Genomic DNA, 25,176 nt, shown 5'->3' with positions numbered 1-25,176 from the left:
CTCGTTAAGGTCCCCCAGCAGTACAAGCCCACCACAGCCCTGGCAAAGGCAAGAAGCTGTAGCTTGACTGTCCAGGGACATGTAACCACTACATCATCATCTTAACCCTGGCTCCGAACAGGGTTAAGAAACACAGGACTCAGAGGGCTGGCGGCCGGCCTCCACTAGGGCTCCCCTCCCCTTGTTCTTACCAGGGGAGTGCGGAAAGGAAATTGCCGTGAAGAAATCATGCTGCAGACACAGCGTGAAGGTCCAGCAGCTGCACCTGAAACCGGCTGCGTGTAGCAGAGATTCACCTGGCTATCAGGGGAGCAATACTGCCCTTGAGAGCAGACTGTACAGCGCAGGCATGTCTGACCCGAGTCAGCCCCAGCACCAGGGTTTCTTTGACAAGCAACATGGGAGAGCCAGGGAAAGAGATCTCCCCCTTCCAGCTGGGAGAGGCTTATAGCAGGTCTTATTGGCTCACCAGAAAGCCTCCATCATACCCAGGACCACTCCAGGTTGATATCAATGCAGAGAGCAAAACTTCACCACTACACCTGGTCACCCATCACACCCCCATACTGGGTAAGGGGGGAGAAAGCCGTACCTTTGCCCTTAGTCCTCTCAGCGGAGTGGAGAGTGAATAATAGCGCAGCTGTGGGCATTTGGGGCAACCATAACTCACTCACACAAGAACACCCACAGGTGCCCTCCCAGCTGATGCTCTCTCTAGTTTAAAGCCCTCAGCCAGTGGCCCATAAACACTACAGCTCCCCAGGAATTCAGAGGATGCCAGCCCTGGGGAACTAGCTGTTTTATGGAGTTCCCCGAGTTTCCTCAGAGAGCCTGCCTGGGCTAGCAGGCCCCAATTCCATCTCCTTACTCCGCCCAGTGCAGCTGTGGGAGACAGGGGTCAGGGTTAACTCTTTGTTTGCTGGGATTAACAGGGGCCAGGAGTAAACCCTTTGCCTTCTGGGATTAACAGGGGCCAGGAGTTAACCTTTTGCCTGCTGGGATTAACAGGGCCCAGGGATTAACCCTTTGTTTGCTGGGATTAACAGCAGCCAGGGATTAACCCTTTGCCTTCTGGGATTAGCAGGGCCCAGGGATTAACCCTTTGCTTGCTGGGATTAACAGGGGCCAGGAGTTAACCCTTTGCTTACTGAGATTAAAAAGGGTCAGGAGTAAACCCTTTGCCTGCTGGGATTAACAGGGGCCAGGAGTTAACCCTTTGCCGACTGGGATTCAGTTAGGGCCACTGCTTCTGCTCAGAGAATCACAGGCTCTGGTTTCCCACAATGAGTGCCATGCCCGCTATGGATCATATCCTGCCACGGGACTTTGCTGTTTCTTTGCTCTTTGATTTCAGTGGGAGCTCTGCCCAGGGGCCAAGGGGAGACCATGGCCCAGTAGGGAAAGGCAGAGGATGAATGGATAATGCATCCTGATGGCGATGCTAGAGTAAAGGTGGGGAAGGGGAGTGTCCCATCCTGAGCCCTTTCTTGGGAGGATCTCTTCCCAGATGGTAAATGTGGGGTGATGGCAGGATCTCTCCAGCGGAAATGATTATCATTTATACCGTGGGATTTCCCACCATGTGCAATGCGAGACACTTTCTAATTGCCTCGCAGACTCGGTCCCAGCCTTGGGACACTTACATTCGGCAAACAAAGAACAGAGGAAGCGACTGTAACCTCTGAGCAGCGTCTGTTCAGGTTCTTAGAATCTGCCCATCACCATGGTATCTGAGTGGTCTGGGTGACAGCTGGCACACATTTTGGTAGTGCCATTTTTATGGGTTTATTGCATAACAGCTGCCCTCCTGCCTGGTGTTTGTCATCATCTATCTAATCTGTCTGTCTGTCCTACTGGAGGGTTTCCTGTAGTGCCCCAGCCTGGCATAACTGAAGCTGACTCAGGTTCTTGCCAGCTCCGCAGCAGAGGTGGGGTTCAAGAAGGATCTGAATCTGCGGAGGAGAGTTCCCATCTCCTTGTAAAGATGAAGTCTGGCCCCGTGGTTAGGTGCTGGTCTGGGGCTCAGGAGACCTGGCTTGGATTCTGTGCTCTGCCGTACGTTCCATGTGTGACTTTGGGCAAATCCCTCAGCGTCAGTTCCCCATCTGTACAACCAGACCTGCCCTGCCACCCAGGGCGTTGTGAGGAAAGCGTGATGGGTACTCCAGCAATGGGAGCTATAGAAGGGCCTTCAATTGTTTATAGAGGGCTGAGATATCAGGGTCTGGATCTGAGTGTTGCTGAAGATGGAGGATGCAGAGCTCAGCTCTCTAATAACAACACATGGTCAGTCTCTCCCGGTCGCCCCGCCATTGCCCTGCGGCATGGAGAATTCTTTCCCTACCAGCGGTGGGCGGTGCCATAAACACAGGGTCTCCATGCAGTAAGCTTTGGAGCTCGGTTCATTGCTGGGTGGCTGCTCATTTGCACACATTATTGACCGGAAGGGCGATCCAAGGGGAGCTCTGGCAGCTGTCAGGGGTGATACACCGTTCAGCTGCTGGCAGGAGCAGTGTTTATTTTATTGGCAGGGTATCTCTGCAAACTTCCTGATTTCCTTGCCGTGAGGAAGAGAGCGATAATGCTGGCTGGTCCATGGCCCACCCTTCACTTTGGTTTCAGTTATCTCAGAGGAGCACTGGAGCAGGGAGGGGCGGGGAGAAAGGAAATGAAATCAAACAGAGAGGGCACGGTTTTCTGCTATTGATAACAAGCCCTGCTTAGCCTGGGAACTTGGAAATAGGGCAAGGTGATCACAGCCAGCCAGCAACATCCCCTGCTTCCCAAGATGCATGTGTTCCCAGTAATTAACAACAATAATACCTACCATCTAGCCTCATAGGTACACGTGGGACCTGCCAGAGAGACTAAGGACAAACTCTCTGCAGTCAGGAACTTACAGGGCTGTGTCCAGACCAGGTGTTTTTGGCCACAATTTCCCACTTTAGTCAACACGGCTCCGTTGGTGATAGCTATGATTGGACTCGCGTGTAGACAAGGCTTCTGTCACAACTCAAACCATCCTGTTATCTAACACTGCAGATAACAGGCCTAAAATGCCAGTGGCCACTCAGCCACCTGTCCACACCAGTGCAGCCAGCATTGCTGCCAATGAGGGAGCTGCATCAGTCTTAGCAACAGTGGGGAACTTTGGCCCCAAATCCCGAGCATAGGCACAGCATCACTTAGCCACTCCGCAGAGGAAAGGGACGAACGGGGCAGGCGAGGGAAGGAGGAAGGCTTGCACAGAAGAAGGTGATGGGGTTGCCTGTTTCAGAAGGGTAAATTTCATGCATTGTGCACTGAATGAGGCAGGGTCCTGTCGACAGTATAGGCTGGGAACGTGTAATTAAAGTCTGTTTCACAATGCATATATGCAAGAGGCCTGCCTTCAGGTTGCACGGCCAGCATCAATTCTGGCATTTCCTATCTGCACACTGCATGACTTTGCAACCTTAACATTTTTCACACCGACGTTTTTGTGCAATTTCCTATGTTTGTTACACAGCCGAAATCCCATCCTGTGGAACCCGACTGTACCCCCCACCCATGAGCCATCAGCACCTTTAGAGCCACTCCACTTGAGCTACCAGAGAAACCGGCAGCAGTGGTAGGCTGCTATTTGCCAGGTGCACCAGCCACTGGAGGGGGACAAGGCCCACACTTTGACAGTGGGTTTCACACAGAGAGGCTGACCACAGGGGGATGGGGGGCCTCAGGAATGCTGGGTTCCATTCCAGGTTCTGGAGGGGAGTGGGGCCTAGAAGTTAAAGACCCTTCTACCCCTGTCCCCTTTCCCCTGACCTACTCTTGCCCCTGGAGACTTTCCGTGTGCCCACTGGCTCCTATCCGCCCCCAGATCCTGTCCCCCATCTGCTTCTATTCACTCTCACCCTCCTCCGCTCTCTGTCGCTCGCCCCCCCCCCCACAGCTGCTATCTGCACCCCCGTCCCTGGGTCTCAACTCTGTCCCCTTTCCCCCCAGCTCCTGCCCCCCGCCTCATCTCCACTCCTCACCCCAAAGACCTTATACCCTCACACCTGAGTCAGGTCACTAGGGGGCCTCCCTCCTGTGCCCTGCGAGCTGAGCTGGGTCTCAGGCCAATTTTGAGCGGACCAATGTCCCCATCAGAACCTGCCTATGGACCACTGGTGTCAACTGGGCCCTCTGGCTGGCAGGCTGCACAGAGTGCCCAGGGATGGGAGGACGGCTTGTGGTTAAGGCCCTGGGCTTGCTCCCAGGTGATGCGGGTCTATTCCTGGTTCTGCCACAGACCCCCGGTGTGCCTGTGGCCAACCCACTTTAGCTCTCTGTGCACTGTCAATCCTCCACCTGCACCCTGGGCCCTGAGCCAGAGGGGCTCCCCGAGGCAGAGGGGCATTAGCTGCGGCACTTGGGCAACGCCGAGTCCTGCGAGGTGCTAGGAGACCGGCTGTGCCCTTGCCCTGACAGCGTTACCATTCCACAGCGGGTGTCAGCTGGGCCCGTCCCCCAAGGCAATCTCTGCCGTCCCCTCCCACTGCCGCGTCTCACTGGTCGAGGGGTCCGTGTCCTGCCCGGCCAGCAACGCAACTGAGCTGGGTTTGTCTCGCCCGGTCCATCCTCAGACTGGCAGGAGTCTGGAATGGTTCAGTCCAATGGTGGACATGGAAAAGTAAGGGGAGAGCAGGGGCTGGGGAGGGGGCAATTCCCATGCTCCTGTGGAGATTTGGGAGAGAGGGGGAATGTCGGGCTGCAGGGCTGCACAGAGGTTTGCGGGGGTTAGGGGCAAAATCTGAAACTGAGGCTCCTCCACACTTCCAAAAACATGATTGGGGGGGTGGGTTGTGCCCCTGGGGGTGTGACACAGAAGAGGTCAGGCCCTGCCCCTGGGAAGTGGGAGACCGTGGGGGTGGGTTGCCGAATGAGACCCACCCTGAGTGGTGCTGTGCCCCCATACACTGCTCTGCCACTCACTCAAATTTGGCTGCCCTCCCCGCCCCCGCTGGTCATCCAGCTCTGGTCACGTGACGCTGGGATGAGAGCAGCCAATGGCCAAAGTGGGGAGCCCGCTAGCCCCATGGGATGGGTACTGCTGCTGCTCAGTGAGTGCAGGATGGGTTTGCCCTCCAACACCCACCCTGGGGCAGAACCCGACTCCCCCCTAGTCATACCCTCTGTCCCCCCACTTTCAGTGGCACTCTGCAGCCCCTGTTTGTTCCATGGCTTGGGGGGCCTGCGGCCCGTTGCCCCCCTCCCACCCAGGAGCGCGGTGTATCCAGGGTCTGGGGCAGGCAACAGGCATCATGCCCACTGAGGAAGTGCCACCCAGCGTCAAGGCCTGGTGTAGAGGTCGCAGTGGGGCCTTTGGGGTTTCCACGGGACAGGTTAGCTCTCGTTAGAGCTGGAGGGATGGGCAGGCCAGCGAGTGGAGTGGCAGTAATAGGGTGGAATGGTGGCATGGAACGGGCACAGCTTGGCTGGCCCAAGGTCGTGCAGCTCATCGGGGTCAGCGCCAGGAGTAAAACTCCAGCAGTCCTGGGTCCCGGCTCTGTGCCCATTAGCAGCGTGGCGGTGTCCCCCGGCGGGAGGGTCAGCTCCGTGCTCACGGCTGGGTGGATTGTGGGGAGAGTCAAAGGGCTGGCCTCAGGGGGAGGGGAGGTAGGCGGCCATCCTGAGCGAAGGCATCCCTGGATGCAGCAATAGACCTGCTACGCTGGCAGCTGCCCATTCTCTCTTTGGGCCCAGAGGACAGCTCTCAGAGGGAGCCAGCGGCAGCAGCCTGGAGGGCAGCATATCCAGTTAGAGTGACTCTGAGAGACCTATTGCAATGGTTTCGTTAGTTTCACTGTAGGCTTTGATTTAGCTTCATTTTCCACCTGGTCCTTACCCTGGCGGCATGGGACTCCTCTCTTGCAAACTGCCCTCAGAGCTGGTGTAAGCGGGCAGGGAGCAAGCGAGCTCCCTGCCCATTAAGCTGGCTCTTGCGCACCGGCTGATAAAGCTGTCTACAGCTCTGGGCGAGTGGCAGGGCTGAAGCAGGCTGTGCGGGACTGACTTCTGTTAATTCACATTGATTTTTTTGCAGGGACCGGAGGTGTTGGAAGTGCAATGCAAGCTAATTAAATTCCCATCATTAAAGAGCCTTATGCAGCCAGTTCCACCCTGTCAAATTGGGAGCACTGGCAAGCAGCCTGCTAGGGGGTTGTTATTTGGCCAAGCGGAAGGGGAGAGCGTTAACTCTTCCACAACCTAATTGCACAGACAGCTTGCTCCTGGTGGGGAGAAACAGGGCAGGAACCCAAGGTCACATGGTGCTAGCTGGAAGCAATCAGTAAGGGAAACTATTCAACTTTCTTGTGCCCTGATCAGTTAGACCAAGGCCCACCCTGAGGAGGAGCAGCCTGGCCTCACACAAGAGCTTGTGACCTAGATCAAACTATCACACACTCTGTTGCACTCTGGCCCTAGTAGACATTACCTCAAAGGCCCAATCCTCCAGTGCCCTGCACCAGGTGTAGTCATTACATTAGTGCGAAGTCCATGCCAAATGGGTGCACAGTGCTACTGAGTGCAAATGGTGGAGTTTCATGTGCCCTGTGCATGGGAGTAGATGACCGCACTAAGTGTGGGGCAGCAGACACCCAGCCTTCCTGCTGCCTAACTCACCCTGTTTCCAGAGCCCATTTTCCCTTGCAATTCGCTCTCGGCGCAGGCAAGAAAAGCTCAGGGCAGCTGGGGACAGATGCCATTGCACCTGGTCACCTTTTAAAATCCCTCCAGGGTCTCTACATGTTTTGTCACCCAAATGCTGGTGCCCAGGGCAGCCTCCCTGATCCCCTCAGAGCATCAGCTTTGTCCCAGCCCTGGCGTTGTTTGTTCTATGCACTGCCTTCCCCGCATAGCTACAAGGAATTGGTGTGCAGCGCACACTTGACATTGCACTGCATTTCCAACACCTCCTGGAAAACCTGCCTCCCACTGCTACTTCGTGGCTAGTTCTCTGAAAACATCTGCAGTCCAACAAGCTAAGAGAATCATAGAAGATCAGGGTTGGAAGGGACCTCAGGAGGTATCTAGTCCAACCCCCTGCTCAAAGCAGGCCCAATCCCCAACTAAATCATCCTAGCCAGGGCTTTGTCAAGCCGGGCCTTAAAAACCTCTAAGGATGGAGATTCCAACACCTCCCTAGGTAACCCATTCCAGTGCTTCACCACCCTCCTAGTGAACTAGTGTTTCCTAATATCCAACCTAGACCTCGCCCACTGCAAATGTTAGCAAAAGGATAGATAATAAGACAGAAAAGATCATAATGCCGCTATATAAATCCGTGGTACACCCACACTCTGAATACGACGTGCAGTTCTGCTCGCCCCATCTCAGAAAAGATAGAACTGGAAAAGGTGCAGAGAAGGCCAACAAAACTGATTGAGGGGGATGCAACAGCTTCCGTGAGAGCAAAGACTAAAAACACTGGGGCTGTTCAGTTTGGAAAAGAGACGGCTCAGGGGGGATATGACAGAGGTCTGTAAAATCATGTCTGGGATGGAGACAGTCAATCAGGAAGTGTTATTTACTCCTTCCCATAACACAAGAACCAGGGGTCACCCATGAAATTAACAGGCAGCAGGTTTAAAACAAAAGGAAGTACTGCTTCACACAACGCACAGTCAACCTGTGGAACTCCTTGCCTGGAGACATTGTGAAAGCCAAAAGTATAACTGGATTCAAAAAAGAATCAGATAAGTTCATGGAGGATAAGTCCATTGATGGCTATTAGCCAAGATGGTCAGGGAGGCAACCTCATGCTCTGGGTATCCCTAAACCTCTGACTGGGACTGGACGACAGTTGATAATTGATAATTATCACTTGATAATTGTCCTGCTCTGTTTGTTCCCTCTGAAGTATCTGGTCCCAGCTGCCATCGGAAGACAGGATACTGGGCTAGATGGACCATTGGTTTGACCCAGTATGGCCGTTCTTGTGTTCTTATGTTATGTACATCTGTGATGTGGTCAGACCTCAAAGTGTGATTTTGCTGAAGGGCATCGCATGGAAGGAGAAGATTCTGCCCTTGCATCAGAAGAGAAGACCAAGAGGGGCTGATGAAGTCTGGGTAAAATGTGGTGTGTGAGAGACAGAGATCCAGATGGGCCTGGCTGGAGAGCAGGGTATTGCTAATTCACTCGGGACCCTTGCTACAAAGGAGTTGATGTTGGATCCTCACATTCTTCCAGTCTCAACTAACTTCCCTGAGAATAGGTGCCAGGGAGTGGCCAGAGGTGCAGGCCCAGATCCCCAGAGATGATCCAAAGACCTTCTCTATGGGACATATTGGCAAGAGTGGAAAGGAGCTCCATTCTAGGGCCAGCAAGGCCTGATGAATTTCAATAGGGCTGCACAGAGTGGACTCTGGCCCTGGGAGAATGAACACTGGAAGCTCTTAGGGAATGGCTCTTGGAACAGAGATGGGGCAGCACATGGAAGGAGAGAGCTGGGTATGTTGCCCCAGTATTGAGGAAAGAGAGAGAGAGACCCCTGAGAGAAGAGAGCGATGTGTAGGCAAGTCGCTGGGGGCTGTGTTTGCAGTTCCACAGATTGGCTCGGATGTGAGGAAAAATACAGTCAGAAACTTTGGTAAAACGTGACAAAGGTTTGTTTGGCAATCCCACCTAACTCCAAATGGGCTTAGGGGATTTAGCTCACACTTCCCTCACAAATTCACCTTTGGGCAGAGACCAAACCTGGAGAATTTCAGCTCCTCCAGGGGATATTTCAGAAAGTTGTGACTTGGTGAAATCAGTGGGGTTGGGATGGAAACTCTTCCGCAGCCCTGGCGCTACGTACTGACCACGTAATGTACGTAATGACCACGTACTGCCACTCTCGCTGCTTTAGTGTCCGTTTCACGGTAATTGGGTTTTTTCTTAAAGCTCCAGCTCTGGTAGTCATGGGATCACATGAGAATCTCATCTTTAACAAAGTTTCTACCTTCCTGGTGGCTGAGAAATGCTGGTAAACAGGACTCCCTAAAGGCCCAGAAACCAGGAGACTAATAACAAGAACTCGATTTTTTTTTCATCTCTTGATGTCTAAGATAATCTCATCATTTTGCGGGACATGAACCCTGATTTTGCACTTCTCAGGGCTGGTGACACTCTTCCCACAATGGCTAGGAGCATTTTTCTTTTTATGCCACGTAACAGGATCAGAGCAACTGGCTTGGGAAACCTTTTTATTTTTAAATCCTTATTAAACGTGTTGTGGCTGCCACAAACCCCTCTAAACTCCTTTCCCACACCATGCGGGCCACTATGCTGCCTCAAAAACGCTGGTGCTAAGAAAGCCTGGTCTTTCAACAGTTACAAACATGAACCCTCGCTCACTCGGTGGCCTTGTGACTCAAAAGAAATGAAGAAAGATCTGCAAGGCCCGACCCCAGACAAATAGGGGAAAGGGGGGAAGCAAACAAAACCAGCCCCCTTTTTCTTAAGAAAGAAACTGGCAAGAGGCACTTCCTGTTTAGCAGATGTCACCTAGACGGATGCAGCTGCAGCGAGTGATAACTCGTGTGTGCGGGTGAGCTGTCTTCTCCAGCCCGCTGGCTCCCAGCAAGTCGCTTATCTGCTCTGTGCATTCCACACTGAATTGCAGAGCTGGGAAATGAGCGAGGGTGAGCTTCGGTTTCAAACGAAATTAAAAAGGAACGGCGCACGCGGTCTGCGACTCAGCTCCTGGGATTAGCTGCGAGCTGGATTTAGACGCTGAGATTAAGACAAACACATCCCCGCACAGAAAGCACCAGATGGGAAATTTGACATCTCCTGAGTACACCGAGAAACTTCTCATACCTGGGAGGGGGAAGGGGGCAGGGCAGAAATATAGTTTGTTGGCTGCTCCTGAGAGAGGAGCTGCTCTTTGCCCCATCATGGGGGAGACTGTGTCCCTTGCTACCTGGAAGGATCTGTCCAGCTGTGGAGAGTGCTTTGAGATCCACAGGCAGCGAGTGCTAGGAAAGGGCACGGTGCTGCTATTTTAACTCCCCGGCAGCTTTCCTTCCACAGAAGGCAGGCTGGGGTTACCAGTTAGCTTCACATTAGCCGGAGGTTGCACTCTGCACTTCCTGGGCATCTGTTGCCATGACGCCGTCTCCTCCAGCCAGCTGTCAAAGCAGGAGTAGTAGGTTGTTTTGATGGTGGTCACAGCATTGCCATTCCTGAGCCTTAAAAAATCCTGAGTCCAGCCCCCCAAATCACAAGACTTCAAACCAGTACTGCACTGTGGGTTCTTTTCACTTGCCTTTTGCTTTCTGATCCTCTGTGATGCGCTCATGTCACGCTTTCCAGCTTTTCTCAGCCACCACGAGGGCTAGAAATGACTTGTTTTTGTAATGGAAGTCGGGATTCCTCCTCGCTGTTTTTGCTAATACAGACTACCACAGCTACCACTCTGAGATTCTCATGGAATCCCATGGATCCAGGAGCTGGGGCTTTCAGAAACACCTCGAGTATCATTGTGAGACTCGCCAACACCAGTTAGACATGAGCCTGGAGCCTGTCATTCGGCTCCTCAGAGCCAACAGTGACCGTCACTCATGCAGTGGGGTAGGGGATGGAAATCTTGCAAGCCATCTCTGCAGCCATGCAATGCTTGCTGTTGCTCAGACTGTCCCCAGTCTCACAGGTCTCCTTGTGGTCCAGGTAGCTCACAGCCTCCTCGATGCCCCCATGGCAGCTCTCTCTCTCTGTTATATGTTGTTGCCCTTTGCAGTTTGCCAGGTGGGGACAAAATCTCCCCACCCAGGAGCCTCTGGGTTGAGGAAATATGGTGTGGCCCCCACAAAGGGGCCAAAGCTCAAAGACAGTGATTGATGCTGGCAAAAGGAACCTGCAGGTGGAAGAAACATAAACTTCACTGCAGCTGCAGGGTCCTAGCCAGCAAGGGGGGGGGGGAGGGGGGCAGGATCTTACAGGAGGCAAGGAAGACAAACCCTCTGAGAGCCAAAGCCTTGGCTTTTCCTGACTTGGGTGGGAACTGTGCCTGAGGAAGGACAGGTAAACTGAGGCACAGAGCGAGGAAATGACTTGCCCAAGGTTACACAGGGAGTCTGGAGCAGAGCTGGAAATTGAACCTACAACCCTGGAGTCCCCATCCAGTACCTTACCCACTAGACCATGCTTCTTCTCAAGTCTACACCCTCTGATAGAAGAACCTGTCTCGTAAGAAAGCAAAGGATGCTAAGCCTGAAGGCTTGTGGGAACAGAGCAGGTACATAGCAGCCTCTGAGTTGATGAAGTGGCTGGTGGAGCAGGGATTGTAGAACCAGCCATTCATGAAACCTCATCCTCCCGGCTTTGGCCGGGACAGACCCAGCCCATGCCTGCTATTCTGAGTGGAGGCTCTGATCTGAACAGGCCTCTTGACTCCCAGGCTATGGTCTGCGGTGCTCGCCAAACAGGGGCATGACTCAACATATTTGTGCAGGGAAAGGTGGGATAAATGAATGCCATCGGCTTTTTAAAAAGCCTTACGCTTATGAAAAGAAATATTGCCTGAATAACAATCAGCTCTTAAATGTGTACTCAGAAGCACATGAGCTTAGCAAACAACTCAGGGATGTCGGGAGAGCAGGGGAAACAGCAGACAGGAAAGTAAAAGCAAATAAAAGAAGAAGAAGAAGAATTACTTCAGTGGAATGTTTTCACAGAGATAACAGGTGGGGTAAAAATGATGTAAGATCAGATTTGCAAGACCAGTCTCAGTCTGTGCATGGGCTGTTTTGTGTGTGTGTGCACACGCACGCGCACACACACACGCACATGTGCACACACGCGCACGCATGCACGCACACGTGCACACGCGCGCGCACGCACGCGCACACGCACGCACGTGCACACGTGCACACACGCGCACACGCATGCGCACACATGCACATGCACACACGCGCGCACGCGCACGTGCGCACGCACACACGTGCACACACGCACGCACGCATGCGCACACATGCACGTGCACACACGCACGCACGCGCACACGCACGCACACACACATGCACACACGCACACACGCGAGCGCACATGCGCACGCACACACACGCACACACGCGCACACACGCGCACGCACACACATGCACGCTCACATACACGCACGCACATGCACGCATGCGCACGTGCGCACACGCACGCGCGCACGTGCACACACGCGCACTCACACACGCGCATGCGCACACACATACACCCACGTGCACACGCACGCACACGCGCATGCACGCACACGTGCGCGCACACACACAACTGGCATTACGTCACCTGCACAATCGATAGAATTTCCAAGAGCAAAATCTGTTTGCACTCAGGAGTGGTTTTGCACATGTCACAAAAAATAGTGCACATGCACAAAGAGTGCCCCTGGGGTGGGTATGTGGCCCCGAAAGTCTAAGGTGCCTGTTTTTGTTTGGAGATGTGTCTAGGGACTTAATCATCCTCGAGAGACACTCACGTCATGCTGCAGCTTCCCGGGCTTGCTAAATTCCCCCAACACCTTAGGGCCCCAAATGGGCCGCAGCTTGGCCACATTCATGGCACCAGGCCCACCAGTCTCTGCTGGGAGAAGTCTGTTGACCTTCTGGGCATGTTGCAAAGCCCATTGAGTCTGAGCGGCCATTGGGGAAGGATCTGCCTGATTGATTTGCATCTAGTGGGAAACTGCAATGGGATGGGTTTAAGCGGTACGGGCCACCGTGTGACTGGTGATGGAGTGAGGTGTGTTGGAGACAGGGAGGAAAGAGCAGAGACGTTGTTTTGGCTGATTTTTACTTTGTATCTGCTATGTCTTTGTGTGTTTGAGAGTACGGTCAGGGTGCCCAAAGCTCACTGACTGACAGGCTTTAAGGCTGGAAGGGACCATGGTGGTCATCTAGTCTGACCTACTGCACATTGCTGGCCACGGAACCTCACCTGCCCACTCCTGCAATAGACCCCTAACCTCTGGATGGAGCCCTTTGGGGTGGAGTTTGTACACAACTGGGAAGGAAAGAAAGATCTAAACATGTCCCATGCTCTGCACGGTAGCCTCTCAGCCCCTTGCACGTGTTGACCTAAGGGTAAGGTGCTCACCTACCACAATGATGAGCCCAGGATAAGTGCTTAGATAAACAGATCTGTTCTTTAGCTGGGGGCATCATTAGCAGATAACCCTTCCACCCACAGCAGAGGATGGGCCTGTTATTGCAGAGCGTAAGGAGATGGTAGGTTAGGTTTGGAGCACAGTGACGAGAGGGTGGCCTTAAAACAGGCTGGAGTTTGAATGCTCCAGCACCTGCCGCGTGGAAGAGTGCCTTGCCAAATTTACGACTGAGATGTGTATCCCCTACCTGGACGATACCCTTGTGCACAGTGGTGCTTTTGAAGAACACACAGAGACTGTAAGGAGAGCATTGCAACGGTTGCAGAAGCTTGGAATGAAGCTTTGAAATGTGAGCTCGTTAAGAGAGAGGTCCGTTACCTGGGAAAGGTGGTACCTGCTGAAGGGGATAAGGTGAATCCAGCTGACACCTTGGCTGTTTGTATTCTTGCAGAGGAACCACCAAACTCCATAGGGAGGAGCCTGGCAAGCTGCCAGGCTTTTTCACCTGCTATCAACATATATCCAAGACTTCTCAAATAGCAAAGCCGTGGTATAACTTGTTGACTGTTCCGTTAGAATCTGACACACAACACTGTCAAAAGTGGAGTCCGAAAAATCAGAAAGCCAAAGAGCAAGACAAGGGATCTGGAGAGATACCTTCCAAACAGCCAGTTCCCTGGACTGGGCAACATCAAAGAGTTTTAGACCCGCTGATTTAACTGCCTGGTACAGCCACCAGTAACAGCTTATTCCAATTTTGCCTTACCCTTTATCTTTCATGGAGATGCTTCCAGTAAGGAATTAGGTCTTATATTAACATTGGGGCAAACTGAGAGTATAAAACTGCACCTAATTCCTTATGGGTCAAGAACACTAACTGCAGGAGAGAAGAATTATCACCTTAATTCAGAAAAGCTGGAGTTTCTAGCTCTGAAATGGGCTGTAGCTGACAAATTCTGTAAAAACCTCTACTAGGCATAATCCTTCATGCTTTACAGCGATAACAACTCACTAACATATGTTTTCACCACTGCCAAGCTGAATGCCACAGCACACTGGTGGGTTGCAGAATTAGCTCATTTTAACCTCAAGGTTAGATATCGTCCAGGGAAATCTAATGTGGAGGCAGATGCTTTATCCAGATTCCCCTTTGATATGGAAAAACATAGGATGGAAGCACAGAAGAGACAGGAAAGGAGTTATTAATGCTGTTTTGCTGTCCTTGGATGTACAAAGAGATGACAAGGTATTTTGGTTAGCAGCTATTACTACCAACCCTTTGGCAGTAGAAGACTTCTCCAAGGGTATGAAATCCACCATCAATCCTATTCGACGAGAAGACACTTTGGCAGCTCAGAAAGAAGATCCAGCTCTTAGTAAAATTCTTTATGATAAGTCCTTGGGGAACAAACCAAACAACCAAAAGGACATGGGAGAACGGGGTAAGATTTGCTGTCTCCGTGGGATCACTGCATTTGGATGGAATAGTTTACTGGAAAACTATGTTACTGAACTAACTGTTATCCTCTGTAAGATACAAAAGGACTATGTGGAGAGATGGAACATTTAGGAGCAGAGCAAGAAATCAGTCTCACAAGAGACTGGTTTTATTGGCCACAGATGAAGAGGGACATCAAACATCATCTCACTAGAGTTTGTACATGTGTCAAGCAAAGGAAATTTGCCAGCCTGCCAGAGCTCCACTCACTCACATCGACACAACAGAACCATTTGAGCTTGTATCAATAGGCTTCTTGCCTCAGCAAAGGAGGCTATGGATGCATCTTAGTGATAGTTGATCACTTCACTAGGCTTGCCCAAACCTACCTAGCACTGCCAACTCCGGCAAGACTGTGGCAGGCAAGATCTTCAGTGACTTGGTTTTAAAATTTGGTTTCCCCAAAAGGATCCATAATGACCAAGGGTCAGAGTTTGAAAATAATTTATTCAGAAGGGTACAGCACAACTGTAAAACTGTAACGTCTCACACAACCCCATCTTCTTAGCATATGTACAATGTGCTTCAAGTGGCACGGGACCAGGATTCATCACCAAATTTGGGTCAATTTGGAAGCTAGTTGGGTCATTAGCTTCCCCGGCCTGGGCCGGGTGCTGATAGGGAGTGCAACGTGACCACTGATCCATGCCCCCTGCACAGCCCCATATCACAGGGCTATGGGTAGTTAGATAGGCTGAACCAAACTCCGCTGGCTATGTTGAGAACCTTGTTAAAAGAACAAAAGTCAAACTGGAAGGAAGAACTCCCAAATCTATGCCTATAATTGTACATGAAATGAGGCTACAGGGTTCTTACCATTCTATTTATTAGGTGGAAGATCACCGTGTTTGCCCATTGACACTGCATTTAGTTTACCTATGAACTTTGAATCTGCACCTGGGGGCCATAACGATTAAGCTGAGAAATGGAAAGAGCAGATGAAAGACGCTTATGAACTGGCATGAAAATGTTCTCAAAAATCCACAGCTCATGGTAAAAATTGGTATGATCAGAAAGTGCACGGGACTAAGATGAACCACATTATGTGATGGTACCAGATACTGCTCATGCCACAGAGACCCTGAGTTCACAGGCAGAACCATTTCAGCTCTGTCTGGGAAATGAGGATGTTGTTGACCTGTAAACTTGGAAACTGTTGATCCGACAGATGTGGCATTCATGCCAGTCGTTGAAAGACATGAACATCAACACAAGACCATGGAACCTGAAACCCAAGAGGACAGATCACCAGAACAACCCACTGACACGCGAGGCATCCAATTAGACAGAGAAGTTTATTTCGCATTAAGGAGAAAGTTTGTGACACATACCCAACTGCCTAGTCAGTTCCGAACACCAAAAACACCCCAAGTTATCCAGCGCTTAGAAAATAACAGCTCTTCTAAGGACTGACTAGGATGTGAATACCTTTGGGTATTGAAAGGGTTCCAAACGGACTATTCACTTGGAAAGCGGAACTAAAATGGCTGCAGAAATGTTCTGCTTAATGTGAAATAAACTGAAGAGAGAGCTTCCGCCCTCAGTACCAGAAGGTGTGTCAGAGGAGAGACCTAAAGACTCACTTGAGAGCGACGGGTACCAGCCTGTAGAACGAGTGTTTGGCTGCTAATCAGTCAAACGGATGGACTGTGTGCTCCACTTTGTTCATAGAAACACCAGGATGACTTTACATTTACAAAGGGGAAGGGTAGCACTCGAGAGGGAATGTCAGGCTTAGATCTACTTGGGCCCCGTCCCTTTAAGGATCAAAGGTCTGCTGAGGGGTGTCAGTTCAGTAGAAACAACCAAAGGAATGCAGCTTGCCCAAGCCCCATTGCTACACCATCCTTTCAGAGCACACAGAGCTCTGCTGCTACAACCAGGGTGCTATCCTCTGGGCTCCTCAGCAGACAGGGCACAGGTGAACCTAAAAGCGTAGGCCACAGGTCACTCTAACCTGAACTGCACCTGCACTGCAGGAGATGGCGATTCACATGTATCCTCCCTCCCCTCGCCCCCCCCCCCAGCTTGCAAATTCTCCTGTTGCAGTCCTCCCTGGGGAGGAGATGCAACCTTGCAGGAGGCTGAGCTGTTAGGAGGATCCATTTAGCTGACAGTAGTCAGCTAAAAACAACCCCTTTGCCTTCTCTGCCTCGCCCTGTTTGCCATCACGTTCCTAGGCGGAGGTTGGGGGGCCATGGAGGGCCTTGCCCGCCCAAGCTGCAAGCCCCAGGCAGCCTGAGTGTGCAATGCTATGAGAACAGCAGAGGAGACAGATGTGCTGTTCCCAGCTTGCGCCCCTGAGGCAGGGAGTCAGGATTTTGTTTATAACCAGAGTGATTAACAGGTGATTAAAATAAGAAAGGGCTGTTAGAATGTTTCCTAAAGTTCAGGTTTCAGAGTAACAGCCGTGTTAGTCTGTATTCGCAAAAAGAAAAGGAGTACTTGTGGCACCTTAGAGACTAACCAATTTATTTGAGCATAAGCTTTCGTGAGCTACAGCTCACTTCATCGGATGCTCAATGAATGATAGAAAGTAACTGTAGATTTTTCTACAATTGTTTCAATTGTTGGATTCCAGAGGTGGTAACAAAGTGACTAATGTCCTTCTCTGGGAAGAGAACTGACATTTTAGACAAAGAAAACGCAGCGGATCTGATCTCCCTGGATGCCAGGAAGGCGTTTCATACAGTTCCACGTGAGAAATTATTAGTTAAAGTGGAGAAAATGGGGATTAATGTGAGAAGTGAAAGGTGGATAAGGAACTGGTTGAAGGGGAGACTACAGCGGGTCACACTGAAAGGTGAACTGTCAGGCTGGAGGGAGGTTATAGTGGAGTTCCTCAGGGATCGGTCTTGGGACCGAACTGATTTTAACATTTCTATTACTGACCTTGGCACAAAAAGTGGGTGTGTGCTAATAAAATTTGCGGATGACACAAAGCTAGGAGGTATTGCCCATACCGAGGAGGACCAGAATATTATAGAAGAAGATCTGGATGACCTTGTAAACTGGAGTAATAGAAATGGGGTGGTATTTAATAATGCAAAGTGCAAGATCATGCATTTAGGAACTAACAACAAGAATTTTTGCTATACGCTGAGGATTTATCAGTTGGAAGCAACAGAGGAGGAGAAGGACCTGGGGGTATTTGTTGAACACAGGATGACTATGAGCTGTCAATGTGATGTGGCCATGAAAAAGGCTAACACAGTCTTGGGGTGCATCAAGCAAGGTATTTCCAGTAGAGACAGGGAAGTGTTGTTACTATTGTACGAGGTACTGGTGAGACCTCATCTGGAACACTGTGTGCAATTCTGGTCTCCCATGTTTAAGAAAAATTAAATCAAACTGGAACAGGTGCAGAGAAGGGCTACTAGGATGATCAGAGGAATTAAAAACCTACCTTATGAGAGGAGACCCAAAGAGCTTGGCTAGTTTAGCCTAACCAAATGAAGGCTGAGGGGAGATCTGATTACTCTCTATAAATACATCAGAGGGATGAACACTAGGGAGGGAGAGGAGTTATTTAAGTTAAGCACCAGTGTGGACCCCAGAACAAATGGATATAAACTGGCCACCAACAAGTTTAGGCTTGAAATGAGGCGAAGGTTTCTAACCATCATAGGAGTGAAGTTCTGGAACAGCCTTCCAAGGGGGGCAGTGGAGGCAAAAACCTACCTGGGTTCAAGACTGAGCTTGGTAAGTTTTTGGAGGGGAGGGTATAACAGGACTGTCTACAGGGACCCACCAGTGACTGCCTGTAGCAAAAATCCCCAACAGCTTGAGACAGGACACTAGATGGGGAGGACTCTGAGTTACTCCAGAGAATTCTTTCCCGGGTATCTGCCTGGTGGGACTTGCCCACATGCTCAGGATCTAACTGATTGCCACATTTGGGACTGGGAAGGAATTTTCCCCCTGTTCAAATTGGCTGAGACCTTGCCGGGAGAGGGGGGGAGGGGTTTGCCTTCCTCTGCAGCATGGGACATGGGTCACTTGCAGGCTTAAACTAGTGTAAATGGTGAGTTCTCTGTAACTTGACATCTTTAACCCATGATCTGAGGACTTCAGTAACTCAGACAGAGGCTAGGGGGCTATTACAGGAGTGGGTGGGTGAAGTTCTGTGGCCTGCGAGGTGCAGAGGGTCAGATTAGATCATCACAGTGGTCCCTGCTGACTTTAGGAAGAATATCTGAGTAAGAATAGACGTTACAATTTTACACCTAACCAGCATTCTGTAAGTGACTTGCCACAAGATGTCAGAACATGTTAGTATTAGAGCTGAGGGGGTCTAATATTTATTTAATTTTCTTTCTTGACAGAGGAATTAGATGCAATGCTTCTGTCAGAGATTTCTAAGTTATTATCTGCAAAAAACCTAGAGTTTTCAGTTGCCAAAGTAGCCCTTGGAATCATGGTTAAAATTGCCTCCCCCCATCTGAAATGGTGTCCCTGTGGACAGGCATGGAATTTGCCCTCCCCGCCATGTGTGGCCCCGTTGGCCTGAGTGGAGCCACCCCCCACCCAAATATAGAAGTCAAACTACACCTCTGATCACGTCCCAAACCCTCAAGCACAGTGGTGGGGGGACACGAAGGGGTGGGAGAGAGAAGGCTGGCAGTGGAGAAAGTGAGGGGACAGCAGGTATGAAGTTAAATGCCTGGTGCGTCTCTAAGTGGAGGGTGTGGATCCTGGCAATAGAGATCTCTGGTCTGGGAATCAGCACCTGGGTCCCTCTCATTCCTGATGACGTTAAACCTTATGGCTATAATGCGGTGAGGAATGGAGGTTTGTGAAGGTGAGGAGAGTGTGGAACCTCTGGTGGGAGACAGGGTCAGAGCAGGATGGCCTCTGCCCATGGAGGGAGACAGGAAACTCAGGGTTTGTCCTATTTTGTATGCAATAAATAGGGCCATCTTTTCAGAAAAGTGCACATGGATTTGTGCATGCAAAACTGTGTGTGCAGTTTCCACAGTATGCATATGATGAAGTGAGCTGTGGATCACGAAAGCTCATGCTCAAATAAATTGGTTAGTCTCTAAGGTGCCACAAGTCCTCCTTTTCTTTTTGCGAATACAGACTAACAGGGCTGTTACTCTGAAACCTGTGTGTGCACAATTTCTGTGATTGTGCATGGAAGCCTAGTAACTGTGTGCGAGCTAACAGCTGATGTAAAAATAGACAACTTGGGAGTGCAAACACACAAGCACTTTCCAGCCAACTCAGCCCACAATTAGCATTTCCAAAGGGCTGTGGAATCATTAACTGCCCGCGGCGTTGATCACCTGGCTCACCGAAGGCTACACCAGGAAGCAGTGGCAGAGGCGATATTAGACCTCCGATTCCCAGTCCTGTGCTTACCCAGGTAGACTTCTTGGCCTTGGCCTAGGCATCACTGCCTTGTAGGCAAAATTCTCCCTGCTGGGGAAATTGGCTGTGACACACTCTCCAGGTTCCCTCTCTGGGGGTGGAATCCCCTAGCCACGTTGTACGCTGTGTGTTAGTCACGCGTGTCTGATGGGGTCCAGTCCTGCCTGCCTCTCTCTCTCTCTCTGTCTCTCCCCCCCCATGCAATTGCCACTCTGCATTCTTCCCAGACTTCATTGCATCAGCACTCTGCAGACAGGTTTCAGAGTAGCAGCCGGGTTAGTCTGTATCTGCAAATAGAAAAGGAGGAGTTGTGGCACCTTAGAGACTAAAAAATTTATCTCAGCATAAGCTTTCGTGAGCTACTGCTCACTTCATCGGATGCATGCAGTGGAAAATACAGTGGGGAGATTTTATATACACAGAGAACTTGCCACTTTTAGGTCTGTAATCGAGTGACCAGAGAGATTGAAGTGTTCTACTGGTTTTTGAATGTTATAATTCTTGACATCTGATTTGTGTCCATTTATTCTTTTACGTAGAGACTGTCCAGTTTGGCCAATGTACATGGCAGAGGGGCATTGCTGGCCCCTGATGGCATATATCACATTGGTAGATGTGCAGGTGAACGAGCCTCTGATAGTGTGGCTGATGTTATTAGGCCCTGTGATGGTGTCCCCTGAATAGATACGTGGACACAGTTGGCAACGGGCTTTGTTGCAAGGATAGGTTCCTGGGTTAGTGGTCTGTTGTGTGGTGTGTGGTTGTTGGTGAGTATTTGCTTCAGGTTGGGGGGCTGTCTGTAAGCAAGGACTGGCCTGTCTCCTACGATCTGTGAGAGTGATGGGTCCTGACGCAATTCTTCAACAAAAAAACTTCAAAAAACAGACTCCAAGGAGAGAACTGGAATTAATTTGCAAACTGGACACCATTAAATTAGGCTTGAATAAAGATTGGGAGTGGATGTGTCACTACACAAAGTAAAACTATTTCCCCATGTTTATTTTCCACCCATTCTTGTCAACCGCTGGAAATGGCCCACCTTGATTATCACTACAAAAGGTTTTTTTTTTCTTCTCTCCTGCTGGTAATAGCTCACTTTACCTGATCACTCTCCTTACAGTGTGTATGGTAACACCCATTGTTTCATATTCCCTGCGTATATAAAATCTCCTCACTGTATTTTCCACTGCATGCATCCGATGAAGTGAGCTGTAGCTCACGAAAGCTGATGCTCAAATAAATTGGTTAGTCTCTAAGGTGCCACAAGTCCTCCTTTTCACTCTGCAGACAGCTGCTCGCTGGCTGCTAATAATAACCATCGGCATTTCCTGCAAGACAGGGCAGGGCACCACTTGGACTGGGTGAAACCAGACACCACAGCAGGGTCACAACCATTCCCACCCTCTCTCCTCCAGTGAACATCCATGCAAACATACACACACCCTCTCCTGCAAACAGACCCGGACACCTCTACCCATATACACGCAAGCAGCCACACATGCACCCATAGACACAGGCCCGTGGAGACCTCACATGCCCGTACACCATCTGCAGACACATAGACACATACTTGTAATAAGTGAGCTTGAATTCTGTGATGCTACTTGTGCAACCCACCCCTAGCACCCCACTCCCCAGGGGAGATCAATTTTGAAGGGTCCAGAGCTGCCAGAAGCTTTAGGGGAGAATGCCCTGGCATTGGTATGTCTGGTATTGGGGCACATGCGTTTGCCCAGCCAATCCCCCAAGCTATGCTAGACAGCTAGGGGACTGTCGATCATGGTTTAGCTCAGTGACCCTGCTTCACCCCAGAGAACCCACTCCAGTCACTGCTCCTCCAGCAGCCACTTTCCTCTGCCGGCCACAGGTGTCCAAAAGAAATAATTGTGCCAGGTGTCATCCCTGGGTCACGCACGCACACCAGGCAGCCTGCTGAGTCGCACACGTGCGCCACACATCACGCCTGATTCATGCATGCAGGCCATGTGCTGCATCCGAGTCACCCACATATGTCAGGTGTTGTGCCCTGTTTGCATACACGCGTGCCACATATCACGCCTGCGTTGAACACGCATGTGTCAGATGCCATGTGTGAGTCACATGCATGTGCCAGCTGCAACGCCTGAGTCACGTGTGCTGGGGACCACTTCCAGCGAGGTTTCAGGGTGTCACTTGAATGCATTCTCCCCATCCAGCTCTTGTCTCTCTAGGCTTTTATACCATGCCCTTCACTGACAGCTCCTGAACCTTCCCGGCGGGAGACAGGCTGCCACTGGTTCCCACAGGCCACTGCCCCATGCCCACTTCTTGGGGCAAGGGGTGGGGGGTCAGTGCAGGGAGTGGAATCCACCCAGGAAAGTCCTTGCAGGGCTGACGAGAGGCTAGCTCTGAGGTCAGAGGATCCCCTCCAGTTCCATTCCCTCCTTGTACAGCCACTGCCCCACAAAATGCAGATCCCCAACTGTGTGGAAAGAGACGCCATGGAGCTGTGGGCAAGGGGAAGGGAGGATGCTACTTCTCTCAGTCCCTCTGATAATCGGCCACAAGCACATAAAGGACGTGCTACTGCTGCCAACTGAGGGAGAGCTCCCCTAGCACAAATGACCATGGCCTGTGTTTATGGTACTATAGGCCCAGGGTTCTAGTCCTGGCTCCCCAAGAGCATACAAGGGAATTTGTAAAATCGTAGTGTCCCCAGCACATGGATTTGCTAGGTGCTCAGGCATTCATCCTGGCCAATTCTACAGCTTCCTCTCCCCTCTGTGGGCTAAAACAGAGGTGTAAGCTGGCCTGGCTTTCCCCAGCTGTAACAGTCCTAACCCAGCACACAGAGCTTGACAGATGAGAAGTGCTCGATAGCTGCTTACAACAGTGTGGTTGCATGTCGCTAGCTCGTGCAATAACCCTCAGGGTCACTCATGCAGCCCAGCTGAGAGGTACCATATGCCCAGTCAAAATTAAGGGCAATGCCCCCACGGAGGCCTGGCATGTGGTAGGTCTCATGGGGGCATAAAAAGAGAAGCAGCAGCCTCCAAGTAGGGCTTCCACGGGCAGCAAAATCCATTTCAGACTCATAAAAAAGTCAGGCCAGCAGCTTTGGTATAAACCAACCCCTGCCCCTGCAGGGTCTGAGGAGATGAGCTTAATGGTCCTGCCCGTGGCACTGGTGGGGAAGGGGCAGGGGAAGGAGAGACTGGCTCTTTAAACAAAGAGAGTGCGTGAGTCGGAAATTGACATACCACGTGCACTTAATCCCCAGCGCTCAGTTGTTGCACACTGAGCCATCAATCATGTGTCTGGGTGACTGACAGAAACTCATTAGAGCACTTTCTACCCTGTCTGCCCATTGTCACTTTCCCAGAACCCAGCCCCCCTTCGACTCTCTGGATGGTTTTGGGAAATCAGAGGGGAGCGAGATTGAGAAAGGGGCAGAGTACTGACCAGGCAGCCCAGAGGAAAGGCGCTTTTAGCTGCCTGGCCATGGACTTTCCCAGCCTGCTGTGGCTTGGCCCCCTCCAAGGCCTGCCGGTTGATTTCAGATTTGGTCCAGGAGGGATTGCTAGGCCCTGCACTGGAACTGATCCAGCCGGCCTATCCAACGCTAACACTCGCTTATCTGCTAACCCCTGGCTGCCAGCCTGCCCTAATCTCCTTTCCCACAGTAGTGAAACAAAGCTGCGGAGAATGCAAAAGTGCAAGATTCTCCCTCCCACAACCCCACCCTTTGCCATTGCCAGCTATTTCCAGGGCTGGCTGCAGGCTCCTGAGAACTTGCACGCGTGACCAGCTGGCTGGAGGAGAGGCCAAGTGACTGCTCAGGTGCACATGCCTGGGGAAAGGTGGCAGACTGGGGAGCGGGGCCTCTCTTTAGTCATGGGAAAAGCACAGCGCCAGTTGCCATTCCTTACACCTCTCTCCTGATCTGGAGGGGCTGCTCCTGCAGCCAGCGGGGGAGCTCATTCTCCGAGACACGGTCAGGCAGAGCCCAGTACACCAACTGCGGCGCTGGTAGGTTTGTGATGGGGATGCCTGTCTCCTGGGAACTAGACTGAGACCCGTCAAACTCCGTTGACAAATGTTTGCCATAGTCCTCAGTGGGAGCTGTAGGCCTCTACCTGAAGGCAGGAGGTGGCCCCTCTTTGTGCTGACAGAACCGTGCACATATGTATTTGCACGTGCCTCGTGCACACAGATACGCACTGCAGGAAATCCCATGGCTGCAGCGCAGTGCTGCGCTGCTTGGTTAAATGCCTCGCTGGTTACCTTTGCCCTGAGCTGTAGTGTCATTGTGGGGGTGCGTCCTGCACTATTGCTGGGGGGCTGGATCGTCCCCAACAGGACGCAGAGAGATGGATAAACATGCCGGTAAAAGGGAAACCAACCTTCCCTCTTCTCCAGCTGAGAAGCTAAAAGGGCAGCGTCTTTGTTCCCCCCTGTGAAGGCAAGAGAAAGAAAATAACGGGGTTCCTCAGCTGCACGGGTGTCGAGTCCCTTCACAGGGCCAAAATCTAGATACGCGCGCTGCACTCTTCAAACAATAGCCACAGGGCCCGGTGAGGGAGCCAGTTTGGGGCCAGGAAGGGGTTAATCCAGAGAAGTTTGCTCACTCTAGGGGATGATTTAAACCAGACAGAAAGCTTCTGTCATCCATCACATTAACAGCCAGATCATTGTGTTTTAAAGTGTCTGTAATTGCAGCAATACAGAGACAGAGAGAAAGATAAAGAGCTGGGAAGATGCAAATGCATATGAGGGAAGCGCCATATTCCTCTGGCTTTTCAAATGGGGCAGGGAAGGTGAGAAACCTCCAGAACAGACCGAGGGAGTCCAAGCCTCACACTAACCCCGTCTAGGCAGTTGCACCATTGAAGCTGCTGACACTGGCCCTGCTGTGGCGAGGCAGGACATGGGGAGTGTGGTGGTCAGCCTTGCCCAGAGCGGTGTGATCCCAGCACACCAATGGTAGCCACTGTGTGCAGGGCACGTCTACGTTGCAAAAAAAAAAAAAAAAACCCAACCCCCCCTGCGGCAGTGAGTCTCAGAGAGTCGACGGACTCTGGCTTGGGTTACAGGGTTCAGAATAGCCAGTGCAGACGTTTCTGGAAGCCCCGGCTCAGAAAGCCAAGCGGGAACGTCTCCACTGCAATCTTGAGCCCCGTAGCATGAATTCTCCAGGCCCGAGTCAGTTGACCCAGGCTCT

The 25,176-nt window shown here is 51.3% G+C and overlaps 1 protein-coding gene across 7 annotated transcripts in view; it reads left to right on the top strand.

Moving 5' to 3' along the window:
• CBFA2T3 (CBFA2/RUNX1 partner transcriptional co-repressor 3) overlaps positions 1 to 25,176 on the top strand; it is a 111,107-nt gene that overhangs the window by 4,375 nt on the left and 81,556 nt on the right. The gene's annotated exons all lie outside the window — the stretch shown is intronic.

The sequence above is a fragment of the Lepidochelys kempii genome, chromosome 12, assembly GCF_965140265.1.
Source record: "Lepidochelys kempii isolate rLepKem1 chromosome 12, rLepKem1.hap2, whole genome shotgun sequence".
Lineage (NCBI taxonomy): Eukaryota > Metazoa > Chordata > Testudines > Cheloniidae > Lepidochelys > Lepidochelys kempii.
Note: the sequence above shows the minus strand (reverse complement) of the source record. Positions and strands in the feature narration are given on the sequence as shown.